Source organism: Oncorhynchus keta, unplaced genomic scaffold, assembly GCF_023373465.1.
Source record: "Oncorhynchus keta strain PuntledgeMale-10-30-2019 unplaced genomic scaffold, Oket_V2 Un_contig_23053_pilon_pilon, whole genome shotgun sequence".
NCBI lineage: Eukaryota > Metazoa > Chordata > Actinopteri > Salmoniformes > Salmonidae > Oncorhynchus > Oncorhynchus keta.
Window position 1 is genome coordinate 152,501 of NW_026283182.1, and position 22,826 is coordinate 175,326.

At 45.1% G+C, this 22,826-nt stretch overlaps 1 long non-coding RNA gene and 1 pseudogene across 1 annotated transcript; one reads left to right on the plus strand and one right to left on the minus strand.

Annotated features, from left to right (window-relative positions):
* Positions 1-958: 958 nt before the first annotated feature.
* On the minus strand, positions 959-10,196 carry LOC127921675 (toll-like receptor 13; annotated as a pseudogene).
* Positions 10,197-15,381: 5,185 nt separating this feature from the next.
* On the plus strand, positions 15,382-15,856 carry LOC127921671 (uncharacterized). The gene is made up of 2 exons (XR_008109245.1): positions 15,382-15,469; positions 15,724-15,856. It is a non-coding gene; the product is annotated as an uncharacterized LOC127921671 (long non-coding RNA).
* Positions 15,857-22,826: the final 6,970 nt, after the last annotated feature.

Below are 22,826 nucleotides of genomic sequence, written 5' to 3' on the forward strand. Positions count from 1 at the left end.
ACTGTTTTAAAGTCACCATTGGGCTCATGGTGAAATCCCTGAGCGGTTTCCTTCCTCTCCGGCAGCTGAGTTAGGAAGGTCGCCTGTATCTTTGTATTGACTGTGTGTATTGATACAACATCCAAAGCGTAATTAATAACTTCATGCTGAAAGAGATATTCAATGTCTGCTTTTTTTATTTTGACCCTTCTACCAATATGTGCCCTTCTTTGCGAGGCATTGGAAAACCTCCCTGGTCTTTACAGTTGAATCTGTGTTTGAAATTGATTACTCGACTGAGGGACCTTACAGATAATTGTATGTGCGGAGTACAGAGATGAGGTAGTCCTTCAAAAATCATGTTAAACACTATTATTTCACACAAAGTGAGGCTTGCCATAACAAATGGGTTGATTACTTATTGACTCAAGACATTTCACCTTTTTATTTGTAATTAATTTGTAAACATAATTCATAACGTAACACTGTGACATTATGGGGTATTGTGTGTAGGCCAGTGACACAACATCTCAGTTGAATCCATTTTACATTCAGGCTGTAAAACAACAAAACGTGGAAAAAGGCAAGCGGTGTGAATACTTATTGAAGGTACTGTAGTTAACTAGGCCGGGATTCAAATCAGATGCACTTTCAACAACACAGCACTTATCATAGGCCATTTCTACTTGAACCTCCATCTGCAGAGTTAACCATGAATGTCATTGCTGTGAACATTTGGGATATTGCCCTTGAAAAAGGTGCATTGTTGTTTGTGCAATGCACCTGTTGGTAACATAACAATCTCGGCCCTAGTTAGTTAGTAGGTTTGGTATTAGGTAAGTCACAGAGTATACATTACATTAAATAAATGATGATAGTACTGAACAAAACATCAAAAGCAAAAATGTTTATGTATATAAATACTGAATACCCCTGTCATGGTAGACAGGTTGACATGTATTCCTATCTATGTGTTGTGTTACTGTGTAGGGAGTGGTTCCGGAGGGGCCAATTTGGTCCACAGGCAGTCCCAGAAGGCTGGCTGCAGAGCCGCCGTCCCTGGGGCCAGTCCAGGTAGGTCCTGGGGCCAGTCCAGGTAGGTCCTGGGGCCAGTCCAGGTAGGTCCTGGGGCCAGTCCAGGTAGGTCCTGGGGCCAGTCCAGGTAGGTCCTGGGGCCAGTCCAGGTAGGTCCTGGGGCCAGTCCAGGTAGGTCCTGGGGCCAGTCCAGGTAGGTCCTGGGGCCAGTCCAGGTAGGTCCTGGGGCCAGTCCAGGTAGGTCCTGGGGCCAGTCCAGGTAGGTCCTGGGGCTAGTCCAGGTAGGTCCTGGTCTTGACCAGCCTGGCCAGGAGGTGGTGGCCAGACAGCTGCCTAGGGGGGTATGTCCTCCAGGAAGACCAGGATAAGGATGTCCGTGTGCTCCACCAGCAGATGCCGGCTGGCCAGTCACAGCTCCAAGGAGCACCAGTTACTGCGCAGGTAGTGACGACTCACCAGACCCTGAGCGTGGCGGCTGCCGTAGAGGCCGTCTGTGTTGTTATCCATGATTTCCTTCCCCAGCTGGAAGTCCCTACTGTGCAGACAGAGACAGGAAGGGAGGCCCGGCAGCAGCTGCTCCAGCACCCAGCGCTCGTCTCTACCACTGTATGACACAAAAGCATCATAGTGGGAGCTCCCTCTGGGGTTGGGCCTCTGCACCACCTCTTCTAGTCAACTATGTGCAATGTGGCAGAAGGCCAGCTGATGGGGCAGCACCACCAGTATGAAGCCGAGCAGGTCTAGGGAGGTGCAGATGAACAGGACAAAACGCACATCCAGGGAACAGTGGGCCTCCGAGTACCTGCGGAAGTTCTGGATACCATTTTCATTTTTGCATGTCATCTCCAGCTCTCCCTCAAGCCAAAATATGACCTGGACATGTTGCTGTCTCCTGGCCCAGTTGTCCAGCCAGGCATTATCACAGCTGCAGTGCAGGTGAGGACCAAAGAACTCCATAAACCTCAGGAAGGTGAGGGGCTCTGGAAAGCTGTCCAACATGCTGAACTCCTCTATAGCATGACATTTAATCACACTGAGGGACTGCAGGTCTCTGCTCAGCTCCTCCTCCAGAGTGAGGATTCTATTCGATAAGGTTCAGGCTCTCCAGTCTGGATAGATTGTAGAACATGATACCCAGTGTCAGACACCTTAGCTGCACAAGCCTGTTCAGGTCACTCATGTCCACAAACTCTGGTGAGAAAACCAACTGGAACTCAAACTGGAACTCAAACTCCTGCAGGGAGGTGAAGTACTTTGCAGCAAAGTGAGACCCACACAGGAGATATCTGTCATGGCCTTGAGGTAGACAACAGACTGGAAGAATGGTCTCCAGCATTCTTGAAGATCACATTAGATGGAGTCGTGAGCTGAAGGACAAAGTCTTGTTTTGGGGTGCTGTCCATGGTGATGTAGAGAGTAAGGGAAGACACCAAATATATGGTGAGATTTCAACTTGTCTGTGACTCACTAGGAGGAGGAAAGTCTAAATATATGTTATTTAGGAAGGTGAGGTGGATGAATGCAGATGTTTATGACTGGGTTATATTAAAGTGTTAGGGTTTCCATGCTGTGTTGGGCAAAGAAACTGAACCTCAGTTTACCATGTCCCTTAAATAGATTTTATTGCATTTTAAATCCAGCCATTTCAGATTTATCAAACAGAACTGCTCTGAGGTGATGTTTGTGATGTGAAAGTAACACAAGGCAAGTCTCCTCAGCCATGTGACAGGACCCCCGGAGGGTCACAAAGGACATTGAGCTCATATTGATATTGAAATGAACAGAAACCTCCATGTCGTTTAGATTCTTCAAATAGTAGATCAAGCTCAAATCAACACTGTCCTCAACACCAGGAGAAAGGTGGATGTTGAGCACCTGAAGTCCATGACAGTTTCTCACTGCCGACGCTGAATGGTTCACCGTTTTAAGGTTCCAGAAATCAAGTTCTGTCTTTTTGAGAGTCTCAACACTGTTTCACAAACAGACTCAAAATGAATGCTTTTCTTGTTGAAAAGAAAAGGAACGCAGTATACTGATACCAGACTGAAGAAGCTGTGTCTATGGCTCATCAATGCTTGGCAAACTAAGATTTGAGATGTTTTTAAAGCATCCAAATGCTCCATTGTCTAACCGGCGAGCGTCAAGAAATGAAAAACTCACCTCTTGAAGACGATGGAAATAAAGAAGTTCAAAAACAGCTCTGTTGGTGTGAGAGCAGTTCTGATGTCTCAAAATGACTCTGTTCTGATGTAAAGTGCAGGTTCGTCAATGACTGTGACATATTGACTATCCTACATATCAAGTCAGACAGTTCCTTTGTACAGCTGTAGACTGAGTGGTAGGTTGGTTAACAAATGTCCAATGAGATTGATGATTGATATTCAGAATGCTCCTCTGTCCAATGGGATGAGGCGTTGTTGGGATTAGATGTCCAATGGAATAAAAAACCGCTGTTGTTCTACTGCTGTGTCTGTTAGCTATGTTGTATCTGTGTGCATCTCCTCTTCATCTTCCTGGTCTGTTTTAACTGGAAGATACTCTGAGAGAGACTGCAGGTCACACACACACACATCTGCACTTTAACACCCATGTAGGGCCTTGCCTGGTTCACCAATTACTTTGCAGACAGAGTTCAGTGTGTCAAATCGGAGGGCATGCTGTCCGGTCCTCTGGCAGTCTCTATGGGGGTGCCACAGGGTTCAATTCTCGGGCCAACTCTTTTCTCTGTATATATCAATGATGTTTCTCTTGCTGCGGGCGATTCCCTGATCCACCTCTACGCAGACAACAACATTCTATATACTTTCGGCCCGTCATTGGACACTGTGCTATCTAACCTCCAAATGAGCTTCAATGCCATACAACACTCCTTCCGTGGCCTCCAACTGCTCTTAAACGCTAGTTAAACCAAATGCATGCTTTTCAACCGATCGTTGCCTGCACCCGCATGCCCGACTAGCATCACCACCCTGGATGGTTCCGACCTTGAATATGTGGACCTCTATAAGTACCTAGGTGTCTGGCTAGACTGCAAACTCTCCTTCCAGACTCATATCAAACATCTCCAATCGAAAATCAAATCAAGAGTCGGCTTTCTATTCCGCAACAAAGCCTCCTTCACTCACGCTGCCAAGCTTACCCTAGTAAAACTGACTATTCTACCGATCCTCGACTTCGGCAATGTCATCTACAAAATTGCTTCCAACACTCTACTCAGCAAACTGGATGCAGTTTATCACAGTGCCATCCGTTTTGTCACTAAAGCACCTTATACCACCCACCACTGCGACTTGTATGCTCTAGTCGGCTGGCCCTCGCTACATATTCGTCGCCAGACCCACTGTCTCCAGGTCATCTACAAGTCCATGCTAGGTAAAGCTCCGCCTTATCTCAGTTCACTGGTCACGATGGCAACACCCATCCGTAGCACGCGCTCCAGCAGGTGTATCTCACTGATCATCCCTAAAGCCAACACCTCATTCGGCCGCCTTTCGTTCCAGTACTCTGCTGCCTGTGACTGGAACGAATTGCAAAGATCGCTGAAGTTGGAGACTTTTATCTCCCTCACCAACTTCAAACATCAGCTATCTGAGCAGCTAACCGATCGCTGCAGCTGTACATAGTCTATTGGTAAATAGCCCACCCATTTTCACCTACCTCATCCCCACAGTTTTTATTTATTTACTTTTCTGCTCTTTTGCACACCAGTATCTCTACCTGCACATGCCCATCTGATCATTTATCACTCCAGTGTTAATCTGCTAAATTGTAATTATTTGCCTACCTCCTCATGCCCTTTGCACACATTGTATATAGACTCCCCTTTTTTTCTACTGTGTTATTGACTTGTTAATTGTTTACTCCATGTGTAACTCTGTGTTGTCTGTTCACACTGCTATGCTTTATCTTGGCCAGGTCGCAGTTGCAAATGAGAACTTGTTCTCAACTAGCCTACCTGGTTAAATAAAGGTGAAATAAAAAAATAGGGAGTGGCCAGCATCCCCTTCATAATCTAATCTACTCTAATTGGGCCCCCTGTGGAGCTGCACTATAACTGTGTAATGGCCTGGAATAGACATGGCATGTGACACACACACACACACACGCGCACGCACACGGCTGGCCTACCATTGGCTGATCTGACACACACCACATACACACACAGGGTGATACTTGATCTAATCTGATGGGAGTCATGAGGTGGAACAACAGGTCATTTTTAAAACCAACACAGCACTACTTACCTTCTGGAACCAACAGACTACAGATGTTTAGCAGGCTAGTGGTTTTAGCTTGAGCTAGAATCTCTCTTCCAATGTTTTTATTGTCATTTTTAAAGATCTACAGGTTTCTTTAAAAAAGTTAATCTTATTTGTCCTTGTTCTCCAGGAGAGAGGAAAAAAATTATCAGACTGCCAGCTATAGCATGACAGTAAAGAGCAAAACGTCTGCTAAATGACTTAAATGTAAATGTAAATGTAAAACTGTTATTTTGATGCTTTGAAACTAACCAACAAAAGCATTTGTTGAGGTTTCTTCTGTGTGTCCTTTTATACAGACAATGAGATGACTGATTTAAGGGGAGCAGGACATCCAGTCTGCACACATTCACACACACCTCCTACAGATGTTGTCAACCACAACCAGTCAGTCCCACAGCCAGGTTATCAGACCTGTCTCAGCATGGAAATGAAAGGCTGTGAGAGAAAGAGAAGGGAAGAAGAGGGGTGAAACACTCGCCCTTCAAGATTTCAGCGTCTGTGTAAATCATTCCATCCACTCTCCGCTGGTCCACAATTAAGGTGGCACGTGACATTCCTCTGAGTGTGTGTGTGTGTGCGGCATGTATGTGTGTGCCTGTGTGCGTTCTCAATTCTCTCTCTCTCTCGGGTTTTATTGGCGGGGCTGGGAGTGTGGGCTGGCTCAAGGATACATCAACAGAGAGGTGCTGAACACTGTCTCATCATCATTATTATTACTATTCATCTTCACAAGAGCCTTTCAGATGCTGCCAGACACACACACACACACACACACACACACACACACACACACACACACACACACACACACACACACACACACACACACACACACACACACACACACACACACACACACACACACACACACACACACACACACACACACACACACACACACACACACACACAGCAGCATCAAAGTGCCTCTATTCTGGCTAGGGCCCAACACCAGATGTTGCGGGTTTGGTCATAAAATTAGAATTTCCCTTTAGGCTTTATATGGAGAATATAGGCTACATATTGTACAAGGGATGTATTATATATCTGGGAAACTGCATCCCAAATGGCACTCTATTCCTTATACAATGCATTACTTTTTACCAGAGGCCAAGGGAACTTGTCAAAAGTAGTGCACTATGTAGGGAACAGGGTGCCTTTGGGACACATCCTATATCTGTGTCTATGCAGCAGCTTTGTTCACGCAAAACAAGCAACCCACCAAACAACCAATCAATAAATCAATCAAAATGTCTGCCCTAATCTAGAATTTCTGTAGCTTCCCAGGGGTAGCTTAGTCACTCTGACAGTGCATTATCCCAAAGCTATTATTGCCTACAGTACTCCAGAGAGCAAAGTCTTTCTTTATAGCTTAGACAATAGTATTATTTAACCTCTGACCCCTTCTGACCTCAGACTGCGTGTGGTGTGTTTTGAGCTGTGTGTTTTGAGCTGTGTGTTTTGTGTATGTGTAGCTGAGGTGGTGATAGTGAGCTAGGCTTTAGCTCAGTGGGCTAGCACAGTCATGAGTCATGCAGATTACCGGTAATACATGTCATTCCCATTGGGTATAAAGATGTTGTGTGTTTGTGAGAGAAAGGTGACCCCCGACCCCCACAATGTAGAGAGTATTTCTGGAACAAAGTCGGTGTAGGTGTTTTTCTGTGTGACCACGAGGGAGGAGTGTGTCAACGTGCGAGGGAGAGAGGGAGGTAGGGACGAGGGATATAACTTTCTGTGAGAATGAGGGAACACACACACACACACACACAGGTAATGAGGGTAACATTTGAAGCCCCTCAAAAAGGCACAGCCTGTCTGACGGGATTCAGAAAAACTCACACACACACACAAACCGAGGAACACGATGGAAAATTAGAGCTTCCGGAAAAGTCATTAGTGTGTGAAAATGTCAAGACTGACTTTAAGCTTCCCACAGCTCACTGGACACACACCTGTTAAACAGACACCACTGACCTCACCTTACAGAGAGGGGGAGAGGGGGAGAGGAGAGAGGGGGAGAGGGGGAGAGGGAGAGAGGAGAGAGGGGAGAGGGGGAGAGGGGAGAGAGAGGGGAGAGGGGGAGAGGAGAGAGGGGAGAGGGGGAGAGAGAGGCGAGAATTCAAAAGAGAGAAACAAACCATCAGTTCATCAATCCGTCTTCTCCTCCGGTCTTTCTCTCACACCATCAGTTCATTGTTGAGACGTTGTTAATTTTGCCAGTCAGTTTCATAAAATACCTACTGCTTCGCCACACACACACACACACACACACACACACACACACACACACACACACACACACACACACACACACACACACACACACACACACACACACACACACACACACACACACACACACACACACACACACACACACACACACACACACACACACACACACACACACACAAGCATAACCCACTGTGGCTTGGTCATGAGTCAATGACAGTAATGTCTGTCTCTAAATGTCAGCTGTCTTTCTATTCAAATGCTGCTGTCTGCTAGAAAAACATAATGAAGGTCTGTCTGTCTGTCTGTCTGTCTGTCTGTCTGTCTGTCTGTCTGTCTGTCTGTCTGTCTGTCTGTCTGTCTGTCTGTCTGTCTGTCTGTCTGTCTGTCTGTCTGTCTGTCTGTCTGTAAAACAAAGAGGAAAGACACAAGGACAGTTTGTTTTGATGGAGTCTGGTGGGCTGCATGTCTGTCTGTCTGTCACAAGGACAGTTTGTTCTGATGGAGTCTGGCGGGCTGCATGTCTGTCTGTCTGTCACAAGGACAGTTTGTTCTGATGGAGTCTGGCGGGCTGCATGTCTGTCTGTCTGTCTGACACAAGGACAGTTTGTTCTGATGGAGTCTGGCGGGCTGTCTGTCTGTCTGTCTGTCACAAGGACAGTTTGTTCTGATGGAGTCTGGCGGGCTGCCTGTCTGTCTGTCACAAGGACAGTTTGTTCTGATGGAGTCTGGCAGGCTGCATGTCTGTCTGACACAAGGACAGTTTGTTCTGATGGAGTCTGGCGGGCTGTCTGTCTGTCACAAGGACAGTTTGTTCTGATGGAGTCTGGCAGGCTGCATGTCTGTCTGAAATGGTTTAATAACTTGTTGAATGTCATTTACATTATTTTAGATGGTGACTATCTTTTCCATTCATCTGGAGGAATGTTTTGATGGAAACTGGCAGACAGTTGTACAAGGTTGAAATGGTTTGCTGTTGCGCATGCGTACGTGTGTGTGTGTGTATACGCTTCTCTAAACCCAACATCTCCTATCAGCCCCATAGAGCCAAATGACTCCAACTCCCCACTTAGAGGAACATTAGGAGTTTACGTTAGGAACACTGGGAGCCAACTTTCAGTCACAACAAAGTCACGAGCTTGACATATTTAAAGCTTTTCTGATGTAATTAGAGTCAGTTATAAAACCTAAAAACACAAACGCTAAAACCCCAGGTGAATTTAGTCTTTCTACCAATTTTTAGTTTTGACGTTGAAAGCAATAAGTTGAAGCCTATTATGCCATATTAAAATATCAAAACAATTCCTGTCTGATGTCTTGGGAATTCCTCCGTTTTGCGAAGCTCAGCAGAGCTTTAGTTTCAGTGGTGCTCGTCTAGTGAGAGCAGAGCAGCGATGCCTCATATGGTGAGTCTTCACTCATTCATTTCATTCCTTTTCTTATCCCTCCCTCCTTCTCTTTCTTCCCTTTGTCTCAGGAGGAGAAAGGGTTCTCCCGGACGGCTTCAGTCAAGTGTCTGCTCATCTGATCTGAATATTTTCTATTTAAGACAAGTAAGGCCTCGCACACACGCACACACACCCACACCCACAGTGTATTAATGGGTGGAACTCTTTCTTCCTCTCCAACTCAGCCACACACTTGCATAAAAGATGTCAGGCCTCGACATAGACACAGTCCCTTTACTATGTGCCACGGTGTCCACTCAGCACCACACGGTAAATCACAGGCCTATGTAATAACAGGTTAGCCAGCACTCAAGTGTGTGTGTTTTCTTTCTAACAGGGCACTATAGTTCTACTCTTCACAAACTACTACTAGAGGTTCACAGATCTCCTAGGACCAGTCTTTCCCAGCCTAAGACACACTCTTTCAACACTTCTGGTTTTTAGAGGCAGACCAAAGTCACACATTTAAAGGGATAGTTAATCCAAAGCACCCTTTAAGGTAATACATAACTTCATGTTTGGTTTATTCACCTGGCCAATGTCTCCGAAATACAACTTTTGGTCCTTCTGTAGCTCAGTTGGTAGAGCATGGCGCTTGTAACGCCAGGGTAGTGGGTTCGATTCCCGGGACCACCCATACGTAGAATGTATGCACACATGACTGTAAGTCGCTTTGGATAAAAGCGTCTGCTAAATGGCATTATTATTATTATTATTATTATAACTTTTGTTCATATTCGTGGCAAAAACCCCAATGTAAGCCAATATCAACGATATTAGCATTTCTGCGTTTCATGTCTAATTCCACGTATTTTAGATGAACTCTCCCTTTAAGGCAAGGTCAGGGTAAATACCAGCTCTTACATCTAGAATGCATGTGTTTGAGTGGATGCATGTGTTTGAGTAGATGCATGGGTTTGAGTAGATGCATGGGTTTGAGTAGATGCATGGGTTTGAGTAGATGCATGGGTTTGAGTAGATGCATGTGTTTGAGTAGATGCATGGGTTTGAGTAGATGCATGGGTTTGAGTAGATGCATGGGTTTGAGTAGATGCATGGGTTTGAGTAGATGCATGGGTTTGAGTAGATGCATGGGTTTGAGTGGATGCATGGGTTTGAGTAGATGCATGGGTTTGAGTAGATGCATGGGTTTGAGTAGATGCATGGGTTTGAGTAGATGCATGGGTTTGAGTGGATGCATGGGTTTGAGTAGATGCATGTGTTTGAGTAGATGCATGGGTTTGAGTAGATGTGTTTGAGTGGATGTGTTTGAGTGGATGTATGTGTTTGAGTGGATGTATGTGTTTGAGTGGATGTGTTTGAGTGGATGCATGTGTTTGAGTAGATGTGTTTGAGTGGATGCATGTGTTTGAGTGGATGCATGTGTTTGAGTGGATGTGTTTGAGTGGATGCATGTGTTTGAGTGGATGCATGTGTTTGAGTGTTTGAGTGGATGCATGTGTTTGAGTGGATGTATGTGTTTGAGTAGATGTGTTTGAGTGGATGTATGTGTTTGAGTGGATGTGTTTGAGTGGATGTGTTTGTAGATGTTTGAGTGGATGCATGTGTTTGAGTAGATGCATGTGTTTGAGTGGATGTGTTTGTAGAGTGGATGCATGTGTTTGAGTAGATGTGTTTGAGTGGAGATGTGATGCATGCGTTTGGATGCATGTGGATGCATGCATGTGTTTGAGTGGATGCATGTGTTTGAGTAGATGTGTTTGAGTGGATGCATGTGTTTGAGTGGATGCATGTGTTTGAGTGGATGCATGTGTTTGAGTAGATGTGTTTGAGTGGATGCATGTGTTTGAGTGGATGTATGTGTTTGAGTAGATGTGTTTGAGTGGATGCATGTGTTTGAGTGGATGTGTTTGAGTGGATGCATGTGTTTGAGTAGATGTGTTTGAGTGGATGCATGTGTTTGAGTAGATGTGTTTGAGTGGATGCATGTGTTTGAGTGGATGCATGTGTTTGAGTGGATGCATGTGTTTGAGTGGATGCATGTGTTTGAGTGGATGCATGTGTTTGAGTAGATGTGTTTGAGTGGATGCATGTGTTTGAGTAGATGTGTTTGAGTGGATGCATGTGTTTGAGTGGATGCATGCGTTTGAGTGGATGCATGTGTTTGAGTAGATGTGTTTGAGTGGATGCATGGGTTTGAGTGGATGCATGCGTTTGAGTGGATGCATGTGTTTGAGTAGATGTGTTTGAGTGGATGCATGGTTTGAGTGGATGCATGCGTTTGAGTGGATGCATGTGTTTGAGTGGATGCATGTTTGAGTGGATGCATGCGTTTGAGTGGATGCATGTGTTTGAGTGGATGCATGTGTTTGAGTAGATGCGTTTGAGTGGATGCATGTGTTTGAGTGGATGCATGTGTTTGAGTAGATGTGTTTGAGTGGATGCATGTGTTTGAGTAGATGTGTTTGAGTGGATGCATGCGTTTGAGTGGATGCATGCGTTTGAGTGGATGCATGTGTTTGAGTGGATGCATGTGTTTGAGTAGATGTGTTTGAGTGGATGCATGTGTTTGAGTGGATGCATGTGTTTGAGTAGATGCGTTTGAGTGGATGCATGCGTTTGAGTAGATGCGTTTGAGTGGATGCATGTGTTTGAGTGGATGCATGTGTTTGAGTAGATGTGTTTGAGTGGATGCATGTGTTTGAGTAGATGTGTTTGAGTGGATGCATGCGTTTGAGTGGATGCATGTGTTTGAGTAGATGTGTTTGAGTGGATGCATGTGTTTGAGTAGATGTGTTTGAGTGGATGCATGTGTTTGAGTAGATGTGTTTGGATGCATGTGTTTGAGTGGATGCATGTGTTTGAGTGGATGCATGTGTTTGAGTGGATGCATGCGTTTGAGTAGATGTGGATGCATGCGTTTGAGTGGATGCATGTGTTTGAGTGGATGCATGCGTTTGAGTGGATGCATGCGTTTGAGTGGATGCATGTGTTTGAGTGGATGCATGTGTTTGAGTGGATGCATGTGTTTGAGTGGATGCATGTGTTTGAGTGGATGCATGTGTTTGAGTGGATGCATGTGTTTGAGTGGATGCATGTGTTTGAGTGGATGCATGTGTTTGAGTGGATGCATGTTTGAGTGGATGCATGTGTTTGAGTGGATGCATGTGTTTGAGTGGATGCATGTGTTTGAGTGGATGCATGCGTTTGAGTGGATGCATGTGTTTGAGTGGATGCATGTGTTTGAGTGGATGCATGTTTGAGTGGATGCATGCGTTTGAGTGGATGCATGTGTTTGAGTGGATGCATGTGTTTGAGTGGATGCATGTTTGAGTGGATGCATGCGTTTGAGTGGATGCATGCGTTTGAGTGGATGCATGTGTTTGAGTGGATGCATGTGTTTGAGTGGATGCATGCGTTTGAGTGGATGCATGCATTTGAGTGGATGCATGCGTTTGAGTGGATGCATGTGTTTGAGTGGATGCATGTGTTTGAGTGGATGCATGTGTTTGAGTGGATGCATGTGTTTGAGTGGATGCATGTGTTTGAGTGGATGCATGTTTGAGTGGATGCATGTGTTTGAGTGGATGCATGCATTTGAGTGGAGTGGATGCATGTGTTTGAGTGGATGCATGTGTTTTGAGTTTGAGTGGATGCATGTGTTTGAGTGGATGCATGTGTTTGAGTGGATGCATGCGTTTGAGTGGATGCATGCATTTGAGTGGATGCATGCGTTTGAGTGGATGCATGCGTTTGAGTGGATGCATGCGTTTGAGTGGATGCATGTGTTTGAGTGGATGCATGTGTTTGAGTGGATGCGTGTGTTTGAGTGGATGCATGTGTTTGAGTGGATGCATGTGTTTGAGTGGATGCATGTGTTTGAGTGGATGCATGCGTGTGTGGAAATACTGCGATGACGAGCCAATGTTTTGGAGCGTATCGTTTCTGACAGGAAAGGCTTCAGACGTTTAAAACAGCGCTGTTGAAGAGAAGCCAATGTTCCTTTCATTTCTGTGAAAACCAGAACATAGGCCAGGAGCAATAGGAGAGAGAGACAGACAGGGGGAGAAATGGACAGAGCTGAGCAGACTACACCACTTCTTCTAAGCTCAACAGGACTTTCTGGGGTAAATTCTGTATTAAAAAAACAGGTAAATAGCAGCACTGTCAAATGAAGCTCAGCCTAGATTAGGCGTGTATTACATCATGGCTGAAGCACACAGCAGGGTGGAAGACAAAGGTAATCAGAGGGCTGTGGGAGGAATAGGCACTTGAATAGACAGAGAGAAAGAAAAGGATGATGAGGGAGAGAGAGAAAGGTTCATGATATATGAAAATAACTGGACGTTACAGGGCCTTCCTTTTGAAATGAAGCTAGCTTTCTGCCATTAGAGGATAGGACAGAGAAGGACAGTGGTATAGACCATAACAAGTGAAGAAAACAGAAGAAAAAGAAAGAGAGCAGAAAGACAGAGGAAGAGAGAGCAGAAAGACTGAGGAAGAGAGAGCAGAAAGACAGAGGAAGAGAGAGCAGAAAGACAGAGGAAGAGAGAGCAGAAAGACAGAGGAAGAGAGAGCAGAAAGAGAGGAAGAGAGAGCAGAAAGACAGAGGAAAAGAGAGCAGAAAGAGAGGAAGAGAGAGCAGAAAGAGAGGAAGAGAGCAGAAAGACAGAGGAAAGAGAGCAGAAAACAGAGAGGAAGAGAGAGCAGAAAGAGAGGAAGAGAGAGCAGAAAGACAGAGGAAGAGAGAGCTAGAGTGAGAGAGAAAAGACATACAGAGAGAAAGAGAGAGACACAGAGAAACCGACAGACAGAAAGAGATAATTTACAGCTATGATCATCAGAATTCCTATAGCATGAGATCAGTCTTCCACTGACAAGTAATGACACAATATGAAACCTACGTACACTGAGTGAACAAAACATTAAGAACACCTTCCTAATATTGAGTTGCTCCCTTTTTGCCCTCAGAACAGCCTCAATCGTCAAAAGCGTTCCACAGGGATGCTGTCCCATGTTGGCTCAAATGCTTCCCATGGTTGTGTCAAGTTGGCTAGATGTCCTTTGGGTGGTGGACCATTCAAGATACACACGGGAAACGGTTGAGCATGGAAAAACCCGGCAGCATTGCCGTTCTTGACACACTCAAACTGGTGCGCCTGGCACCTACTATCATACCCCATTCAAAGGCACTTAAATATTTTGTCTTACCCATTCACCCTCTGAATGGCACACATACACAATCCATCTCTCAATTGTCTCAAGGCTTAAAAATCCTCCTTCATCAACACTGATTGAAGTGGATTTAACAAGTGACATCAATAAGGGGTCATATCTTTCACCTGGATTAAACCTGGTGTATGTGTGTGTAACAGTTCCTTCCAAAATATATGCCTATATAAAGAATATTGTCATTCCTGACCATTGTACATCTGTTTGTGTCCCAAATGCCCCCCTATTCCCTATATAGTGCAAAACGTATGGCAAAAACCCTATGGGCCCTGGTCAAAAGTAGTGCACTATATAGGGGATAGGGTGACATTTGAGACTAAACCTTTGTGTTGTACAGGTAATTTCTTATGCTGTTTCCTGACATAGTTGGATTCTGTTGAAAGCTGCACCACATCTAGGTCAAGGACATTTTTTATACACACACACAAAACACACACACAGCAGTAGTTTGTCACACACGCACACACACACAGACAACACACAACACATACACACACAGACACAGACACAGACACACACACAGACACACACACACACACACACACACACACACACACACACACACACACACACAACACACACACACACACACACACACACACACACACAGACACAGACACAGACACACACACACACACACACACACACACACACACACACACACACACACACACACACACACACACCTGGTGGTCTGCTTTGTGCTGGACAGGATTAAAGGCAGGTTGTGGGTTCAATTAGACTTCCAAAAACAACCACGGTGTAGGGAGGAGCTACTGCTGTGTTTGTGTCTCAGTACAGACTAACAGCAGTGTTTGTGTGTGTATGTGTATGTGTATGTGTATGTGTATGTGTATGTGTATGTGTACAGTGTACAGTGGTGTGGTGTGGTGTGGTGTGGTGTGGTGTGGTGTGGTGTGGTGTGGTGTGGTGTGGTGTGGTTTGGTGTGGTGTGTGTGGTGTGTGTGTGTGTATGTGTATATGTATGTGTATGTGTACGTGTATGGTGTGGTGTGGTGTGGTGTGTCAGAGGAGGGAAAGAGAGTGCGAGAGCAGCTTTACTGGAGAGGGAGCATAGCAGCAGCTTTAGTGTTTCCTGTAGCAGGTTATCACAGACTAACCCGCAGCTTTAGTGTCTCCTGTAGCAGGTTATCACAGACTAACAGCAGCTTTAGTGTTTCCTGTAGCAGGTTATCACAGACTAACCCGCAGCTTTACTGTTTCCTATAGCAGGTTATCACAGACTAACAGCAGCTTTACTGTTTCCTGTAGCAGGTTATCACAGACTAACAGCAGCTTTACTGTTTCCTGTAGCAGGTTATCACAGACTAACCAGCAGCTTTACTGTTTCCTATAGCAGGTTATCACAGACTAACAGCAGCTTTAGTGTTTCCTGTAGCAGGTTATCACAGACTAACCCGCAGCTTTACTGTTTCCTATAGCAGGTTATCACAGACTAACAGCAGCTTTAGTGTTTCCTGTAGCAGGTTATCACAGACTAACAGCAGCTTTAGTGTCTCCTGTATCAGGTCATCACAGACTAACAGCAGCTTTAGTGTTTCCTGTAGCAGGTTATCACAGACTAACAGCAGCTTTACTGTTTCCTGTAGCAGGTTATCACAGACTAACAGCAGCTTTACTGTTTCCTGTAGCAGGTTATCACAGACTAACAGCAGCTTTACTGTTTCCTGTAGCAGGTTATCACAGACTAACAGCAGCTTTAGTGTTTCCTGTAGCAGGTTATCACAGACTAACAGCAGCTTTACTGTTTCCTGTAGCAGGTTATCACAGACTAGCAGCAACTTTACTGTTTCCTGTAGCAGGTTATCACAGACTAACAGCAGCTTGTGTGTGTATGAGTGTCTATGTGTGCGTACTTGGTGCATATGCACCAGCACATGAGATTGTGTGTGTCTGAGTCTGTGTGTGTTCGCTCGCGCAAAATGTGTACAAGTGTGTGTGTGTGTGTGTGTGTGTGTTTATACGGTCCTCCCACATTAGCTAATCTCATCCTAAATTAGCCTGATTTTCCCCCTCTACTCCCAGATAATATTGACTGCCTGACTACGTCCCAAATGGCAACCAATTCAGCCCTATGGCCCTGGTCCAAAGTAGTGCACTATATAGGGAACAGAGTGCCATTTGGGATGCAGACCCATGACTTCTATTAATGCCAATCAAACTCATTAGACATGTGAATTGATCAGGGACTTTTCAGTGCTGACATTTACATTTGAAACAGGTTCTCTCACACCTTTTCTTCATCTTCTCCGTTTTCCCACTTTTAATGTGTTCCTCTTCAAAGACTTGCTGGTCTTGCCTTGGAGCATTCATCAGAGCGGTCCTGAAACCCTACTCTTCCACCCTTCCTTGTCATTTCCTCCCCCACCCAGGGTAGTGCCACCCAGCCCCAACGGAGAACTGAGAGGTGCCCATCTTACAAGGGCCACCACACCCCCTGACCTGTCATAAAGAGCGGAGACTGACAGAAGTATGTGAGTATCTCTCACTCTTACACACAATGGCCATAGCAGTGTAGTCTGGAGGCCTGTACCCATTAACTGAACATGCCCATGCCAACTGCATGTGAGCACACACATGCACACACACACAGAATAGTAGATACACACAGACCTAACAATAGTGGGAAAGGCCTGGGAATCCTCAATACACCAGAATACTGCTTTTGAACCATAGTCCATTTCATGCATAAATACCGAAGAATAAAGCCTGAGAATTAAAGGTTTAATTTCTAAACATGACATACAATCTTGAACCGTAGTTCAGAAACCTCAACATGAGTTGTGTTTATGAACAGTAGTTCACACCACACACACACACACACACAAATATGGAGGTATTCAATCTTTCCTAGTGAACGTTAAGGTTTGCATAACGTGTCAAAGGCACTTCACTACGGTTTAAGCTACACATCGCTCTCGTGTGTGTGGAAGCTTTGTGGGAGAGAGAGAGAGAGAGAGAGAGAGAGAGAGAGAGAGAGAGAGAGAGAGAGAGAGAGAGAGAGAGGAAAGAAAGAAAGAAAGAAAGAAAGAAAGAAAGCCCAGTAAAAGCCAGGGAAGATGTCCCATTGTCCTATTCATTAGCCTGGTACACACACCCGTACACACACCCGTAGACTACTCATCACACAGAGGACAGAGTGATGGGGAGATCAGCCAATAAAAAATATATAGAGAGAGAAATCAGATCAGACCAAGAGACAGATCAGAAAGACAGAGTGGTGACAACAAATCTAATCCTCTAGGGGTGAGGTGAGGTTCCACCAATCAAGGCCTTTCCATCCAATCAACATGCAGAGCTTAGATCCAGATACTCCCCCAACAAAGGAGCACAATATGGAACTAAATCCATCATGTTCCATTCAATCCAGCAGGAAATGGATTCCCTATAAACAAGGTGACTGCTTACGTTACGTCAAACAGGAATGTATCATTTTGTAATACAGATTTGCTTGAACTTGGGTTCACCGCGAATAACGCTGGATGGAATTATAGATACTTGGGAGGAGGAGGAGGAGGAGGAGGAGGAGGAGGAGGAGGAGGAGAGCAGAGGAGGATAAAGACATGACAGGAGACATGTGTTTGTGTAACCAACACCTTGGCTCTGGTTGAGAATGTCATTCTCCAGACAGATTGGACTTAAATAACAGACATGAAAATGCTCTGTACAGTAGGATCGGGTTAGCTGTGTGTGTGTGTGTGTGTGTGTGTGTGTGTGTGTGTGTGTGTGTGTGTGTGTGTGTGTGTGTGTGTGTGTGTGTGTGTGTGTGTGTGTGTGTGTGTTCTAGATAGATTTAACTGATAGTAACACAAACATAAAGCCACACAGACAATGTACTGTAGGATCAGGAGCTGTGTGTATGTGTGTGTGTGTGTGTGTGTGTGTGTGTGTGTGTGTGTGTGTGTGTGTGTGTGTGTGTGTGTGTGTGTGTGTGTGTGTGTGTGTGTGTGTGTGTGTGTGTGTGTGTGTGTGTGTGTGTGTGTGTGTGTGTGTGTGTGTGTGTGTGTGTGTGTGTGTGTGTGTGTGTTCTAGATAGATTTAACTGATAGGAACACAAACATAAAGCCACAAAGACAACGTACTGTAGGATCAGGTTAGTGATATTGTTAACAATACACAACTATGTCACCGTGTCTCTCTCCTGGGTGACTAGTGGAAAACAGGGCTGTTTAGAAACAACACTGTCATGTTGAAATGATGCCGGGCAGCATCGAGGCAGACAGAACCTTTGACCCGAACCTGATGTGACTGACTTTCAACCTGAGTTGTCTGCATGACTCCAGAACAAATTATACCTCTGAGCTAAATCTCATTGCTAACATCAATCTTCTGGGCCCGTGTTCTCAAACCCAGTTGAAGTGCTGATCTAGGGTCAGTTTACTGTAAATCATAATGATTAAGAAGGGGTATCTGATTCTGATTCAGCATTCCTACTCAGATACTTTGTGAATATGCACTCAGGGGCCGTATGCGTCAAGCGTCTCTGAGTGGGAGTGCTGACTTAGGATCAGTTTGGCCTTTTAGATCACTATTTTTAAGAATACATGGATGAAAACATACTCTGAGATGCTTTGTGAATACAGGCCCTGGTCTGAGGGATTGTCATTGCGTAAGCTTTAGTTCAGTGAACCACCTCTGCTACAGTGACTCAGACACAAAGAAGAAAATAGGAGAGTCCCCAAAACACACTGACCCCCATTTACTCTCTAGTAAAAACTCATGCCATTAAACTCAAACCCAAATATTACCATGCTCCACAAAGAGAGTTTTTGGCTGAGAGTGCAGGGCGAATAGTTAAGAGGGAGAAACGATACACACGATACTCAGGGTGAATATTTAGAGGGAGAAACGACACACACGATAATCAGGGTGAATATTTAGAGAGAGAAACGACACACATGATAATCAGGGTGAATATTTAGAGGGAGAAACGATACACACGATAATCAGGGTGAATATTTAGAGGGAGAAACGACACACACGATAATCAGGGTGAATATTTAGAGAGAGAAACGACACACACGATACTCAGGGTGAATATTTAGAGGGAGAAACGACACACACGATACTCAGGGTGAATATTTAGAGAGAGAAACGATACACACAATACTCAGGGTGAATATTTAGAGAGAGAAACGATACACACGATACTCAGGGTGAATATTTAGAGAGAGAAACGATACACACGATACTCAGGGTGAATATTTAGAGAGAGAAACGATACACACGATACTCAGGGTGAATATTTAGAGAGAGAAACGATACACACGATACTCAGGGTGAATATTTAGAGAGAAAGAAACTCAGGGTGAATATTTAGAGAGAGGAACGACACACACGATACTCAGGGTGAATATTTAGAGAGAGAAACGACACACGATACTCAGGGTGAATAGTTAAGAGGGAGAAACGATACACACGATACTCAGGGTGAATATTTAGAGAGAGAAACGACACACGATACTCAGGGTGAATATTTAGAGAGAGAAACGACACACGATACTCAGGGTGAATATTTAGAGAGAGAAACGATACACACGATACTCAGGGTGAATATTTAGAGAGAGAAATGTTACACACGATACTCAGGGTGAATATTTAGAGAGAGAAACGACACACGATACTCAGGGTGAATATGTTTAGAGAGAGAAACGTTACACACGATACTCAGGGTGAATATTTAGAGAGAGAAACGACACACGATACTCAGGGTGAATATTTAGAGAGAGAAACGACACACGATACTCAGGGTGAATATTTAGAGAGAGAAACGATACACACGATACTCAGGGTGAATATTTAGAGAGAGAAACGATACACACGATACTCAGGGTGAATATTTAGAGGGAGATGTCATATTGGGCAGTACAAAATGTGATATAGTACCGTTCCTAAGCAGTCATTGAAAATAAGAATTTGTTCGTGCCTGACTTGCCGAGTTAAATAAAGGTAAAAAGTGTTTTAAAATATCCAAGGTTGACACAAACTGGATCCAGAGATGGAGAAGAGAAAGACTGGTCACTCTCTCAACACCAAGCCAACAGAAAAAGTGACTGGAAAGCATCTCTCATCTTTGTTCCATCTCTTAACCATGTGGACATGCTCACTCTGTTGCACTCTCTACCCTGCTGAACACACACACACACACACACACACACACACACACACACACACACACACACACACACACACACACACTAAGAAGTACATACTACAGTAGTGCACTGGACCATATTCCACCTGGGAAGCTCCCAAAACCAACACATTCACCACTTACTGTGTGTGTGTGTGTGTGTGTGTGTGTGTGTGTGTGTGTGTGTGTGTGTGTGTGTGTGTGTGTGTGTGTGTGTGTGTGTGTGTGTGTGTGTGTGTGTGCCTGCGAGCTTGTGTGCATACACGTGTCTGTGTGTATGTGTGTGTGCGTGTGTGTTTGTGCCTGCGAGATTGTGTGTCTGTGTGTGTGTCTGTGTGTGTGTGTGTGAATGCATCCATTCACTCCTCTCATCCCCTCTCCAGATGAGTCCAGACTCTAGCCAGCCTTTCCTATTTCACCTGGCTCTCTACCATGGAATCTACAGCCCTAATGTACCTCAACAGGAAAAAACACATGAACCACTATGCAACATAAACATTCATTAATATGACAAAATAGCATGTTTCATAACAGCTGTCAGCCATCACAGCATTATTTATGATTAAAGATATGTCAATGTACATAGAAACATAGTCCATCTAGCCTGTTGGTGGATCAGTGTGCTCCTACACATACTATTCTACTCTGTCTGTCACACACAACAATATCTGTGTATGTCAGAGGAAACGTTGACTTGACCTAGGGGTCAACGGTAGTACTGCTACCCTCAGCACACACACACACACACACACACACACACACACACACACACACACACACACACACACACACACACACACACACACACACACACACACACACACACACACACACACACACACACACACACATGCACACACACACACACACACACACTGATTTAAAGAGGACACACACACACACACACACACACACACACACACACACACACACACACGGTAGAGCTGATTTAAAGAGGATAGCATGCACACACACGGTAGAGCTGATTTAAAGAGGATAGCATGCACACACACACACACGGTAGAGCTGATTTAAAGAGGATAGCATGCACACACACACACACGGTAGAGCTGATTTAAAGAGGATAGCATGCACACACACACACGGTAGAGCTGATTTAAAGAGGATAGCATGCACACACACACACAGTAGAGCTGATTTAAAGAGGATAGCATGCACACACACACACGGTAGAGCTGATTTAAAGAGGATAGCATGCACACACACACACGGTAGAGCTGTGGGTTGTAGAAGCCTCATGGTAACAGCACAGCATCAGGACTCCTGTGGGTTGTAGAAGCCTCATGGTAACAGCACAGCATCAGGACCCCTGTGGGTTGTAGAAGCCTCATGGTAACAGCACAGCATCAGGACCCCTGTGGGTTGTAGAAGCCTCATGGTAACAGCACAGCATCAGGACCCCTGTGGGTTGTAGAAGCCTCATGGTAACAGTACAGCATCAGGACCCCTGTGGGTTGTAGAAGCCCCATGGTAACAGCACAGCATCAGGACTACTGTGTAACTCACCAGCATAACAACCACCGCTACCAGGCATAAAAAGCCTGGACACACAAACACAATAAACTGCCTGCACCTAGCCAAGGGTAGAACACACACACACACCAAGGACACCTTGTAAGCTGCTCTCTCCCTGGCTCTGATTTGAATGAAAGGTAAATGTGACTCAACATTAAGTTCAGGTGGCAGAAGTCTGTTCTTACTGCTAACCTTCCAGCCTGGTAGCCTTTTCATCCCCATAGCTGCTTTAGTCACTAAAGAAACCCCTGCTTTGCCTAATTCATGTCACCTATTCTGGGTCTGCAGCCCAACTGGCACCCTATTCCCTATATAGTGCACTACTTTTGACCAGGACCCATAGGGTGCCATTTGGGACGCAATCCATGTCTGCGTATCCCATCGGAACACACAGATGGTATTACATATTCTCACCCCCAAAAATATAAAGGAAGAAATGAATCTGAAATGCCAAGCTGTGTATAATAGGTTACTCTCCCCTCAGCTGTAGCTTCTCATCTTAACCATGAGACAAGGGCTGCGGCTTGAATGGCACCCTATTCCCTACACTCTATAGTCCACTACATTTCACTGGAGCCCTATGAGCCCTTGTCAAAAGTAGTGCACGTTGTAAGGACTAGGGTGGCATTTGGGACGCAGACAAGGTGACAGTAAAAATAGTGTAAATCCCCAAATCAAAAGAAAAGCAGCTTTAATGAGAGAGAGGGAGAAGGAGTGAGGAGAGGGAGAGATGGAATGAGAGAGCGAGAGAGAGGGGAAGAGAGAGAGGGGGAGAGATGGAGTGAGGAGAGAGAGAGAGAGAGAGAGAGGGAGAGAGAGAGGGAGAGAAGGAGTGAGAAAGAGAGCAGGGAGAGATGGAGAGAGGGTGGGAGGGGGGGGGTAGCACAGATATAGAGGGGGGGATGAGAGAGAAAGGGGGGGTCGAATCAGTGTGTGTAGGCGTGTGTGTACGTGTGTGTGTGCGTGTGTGTCCATTTGTCTCTC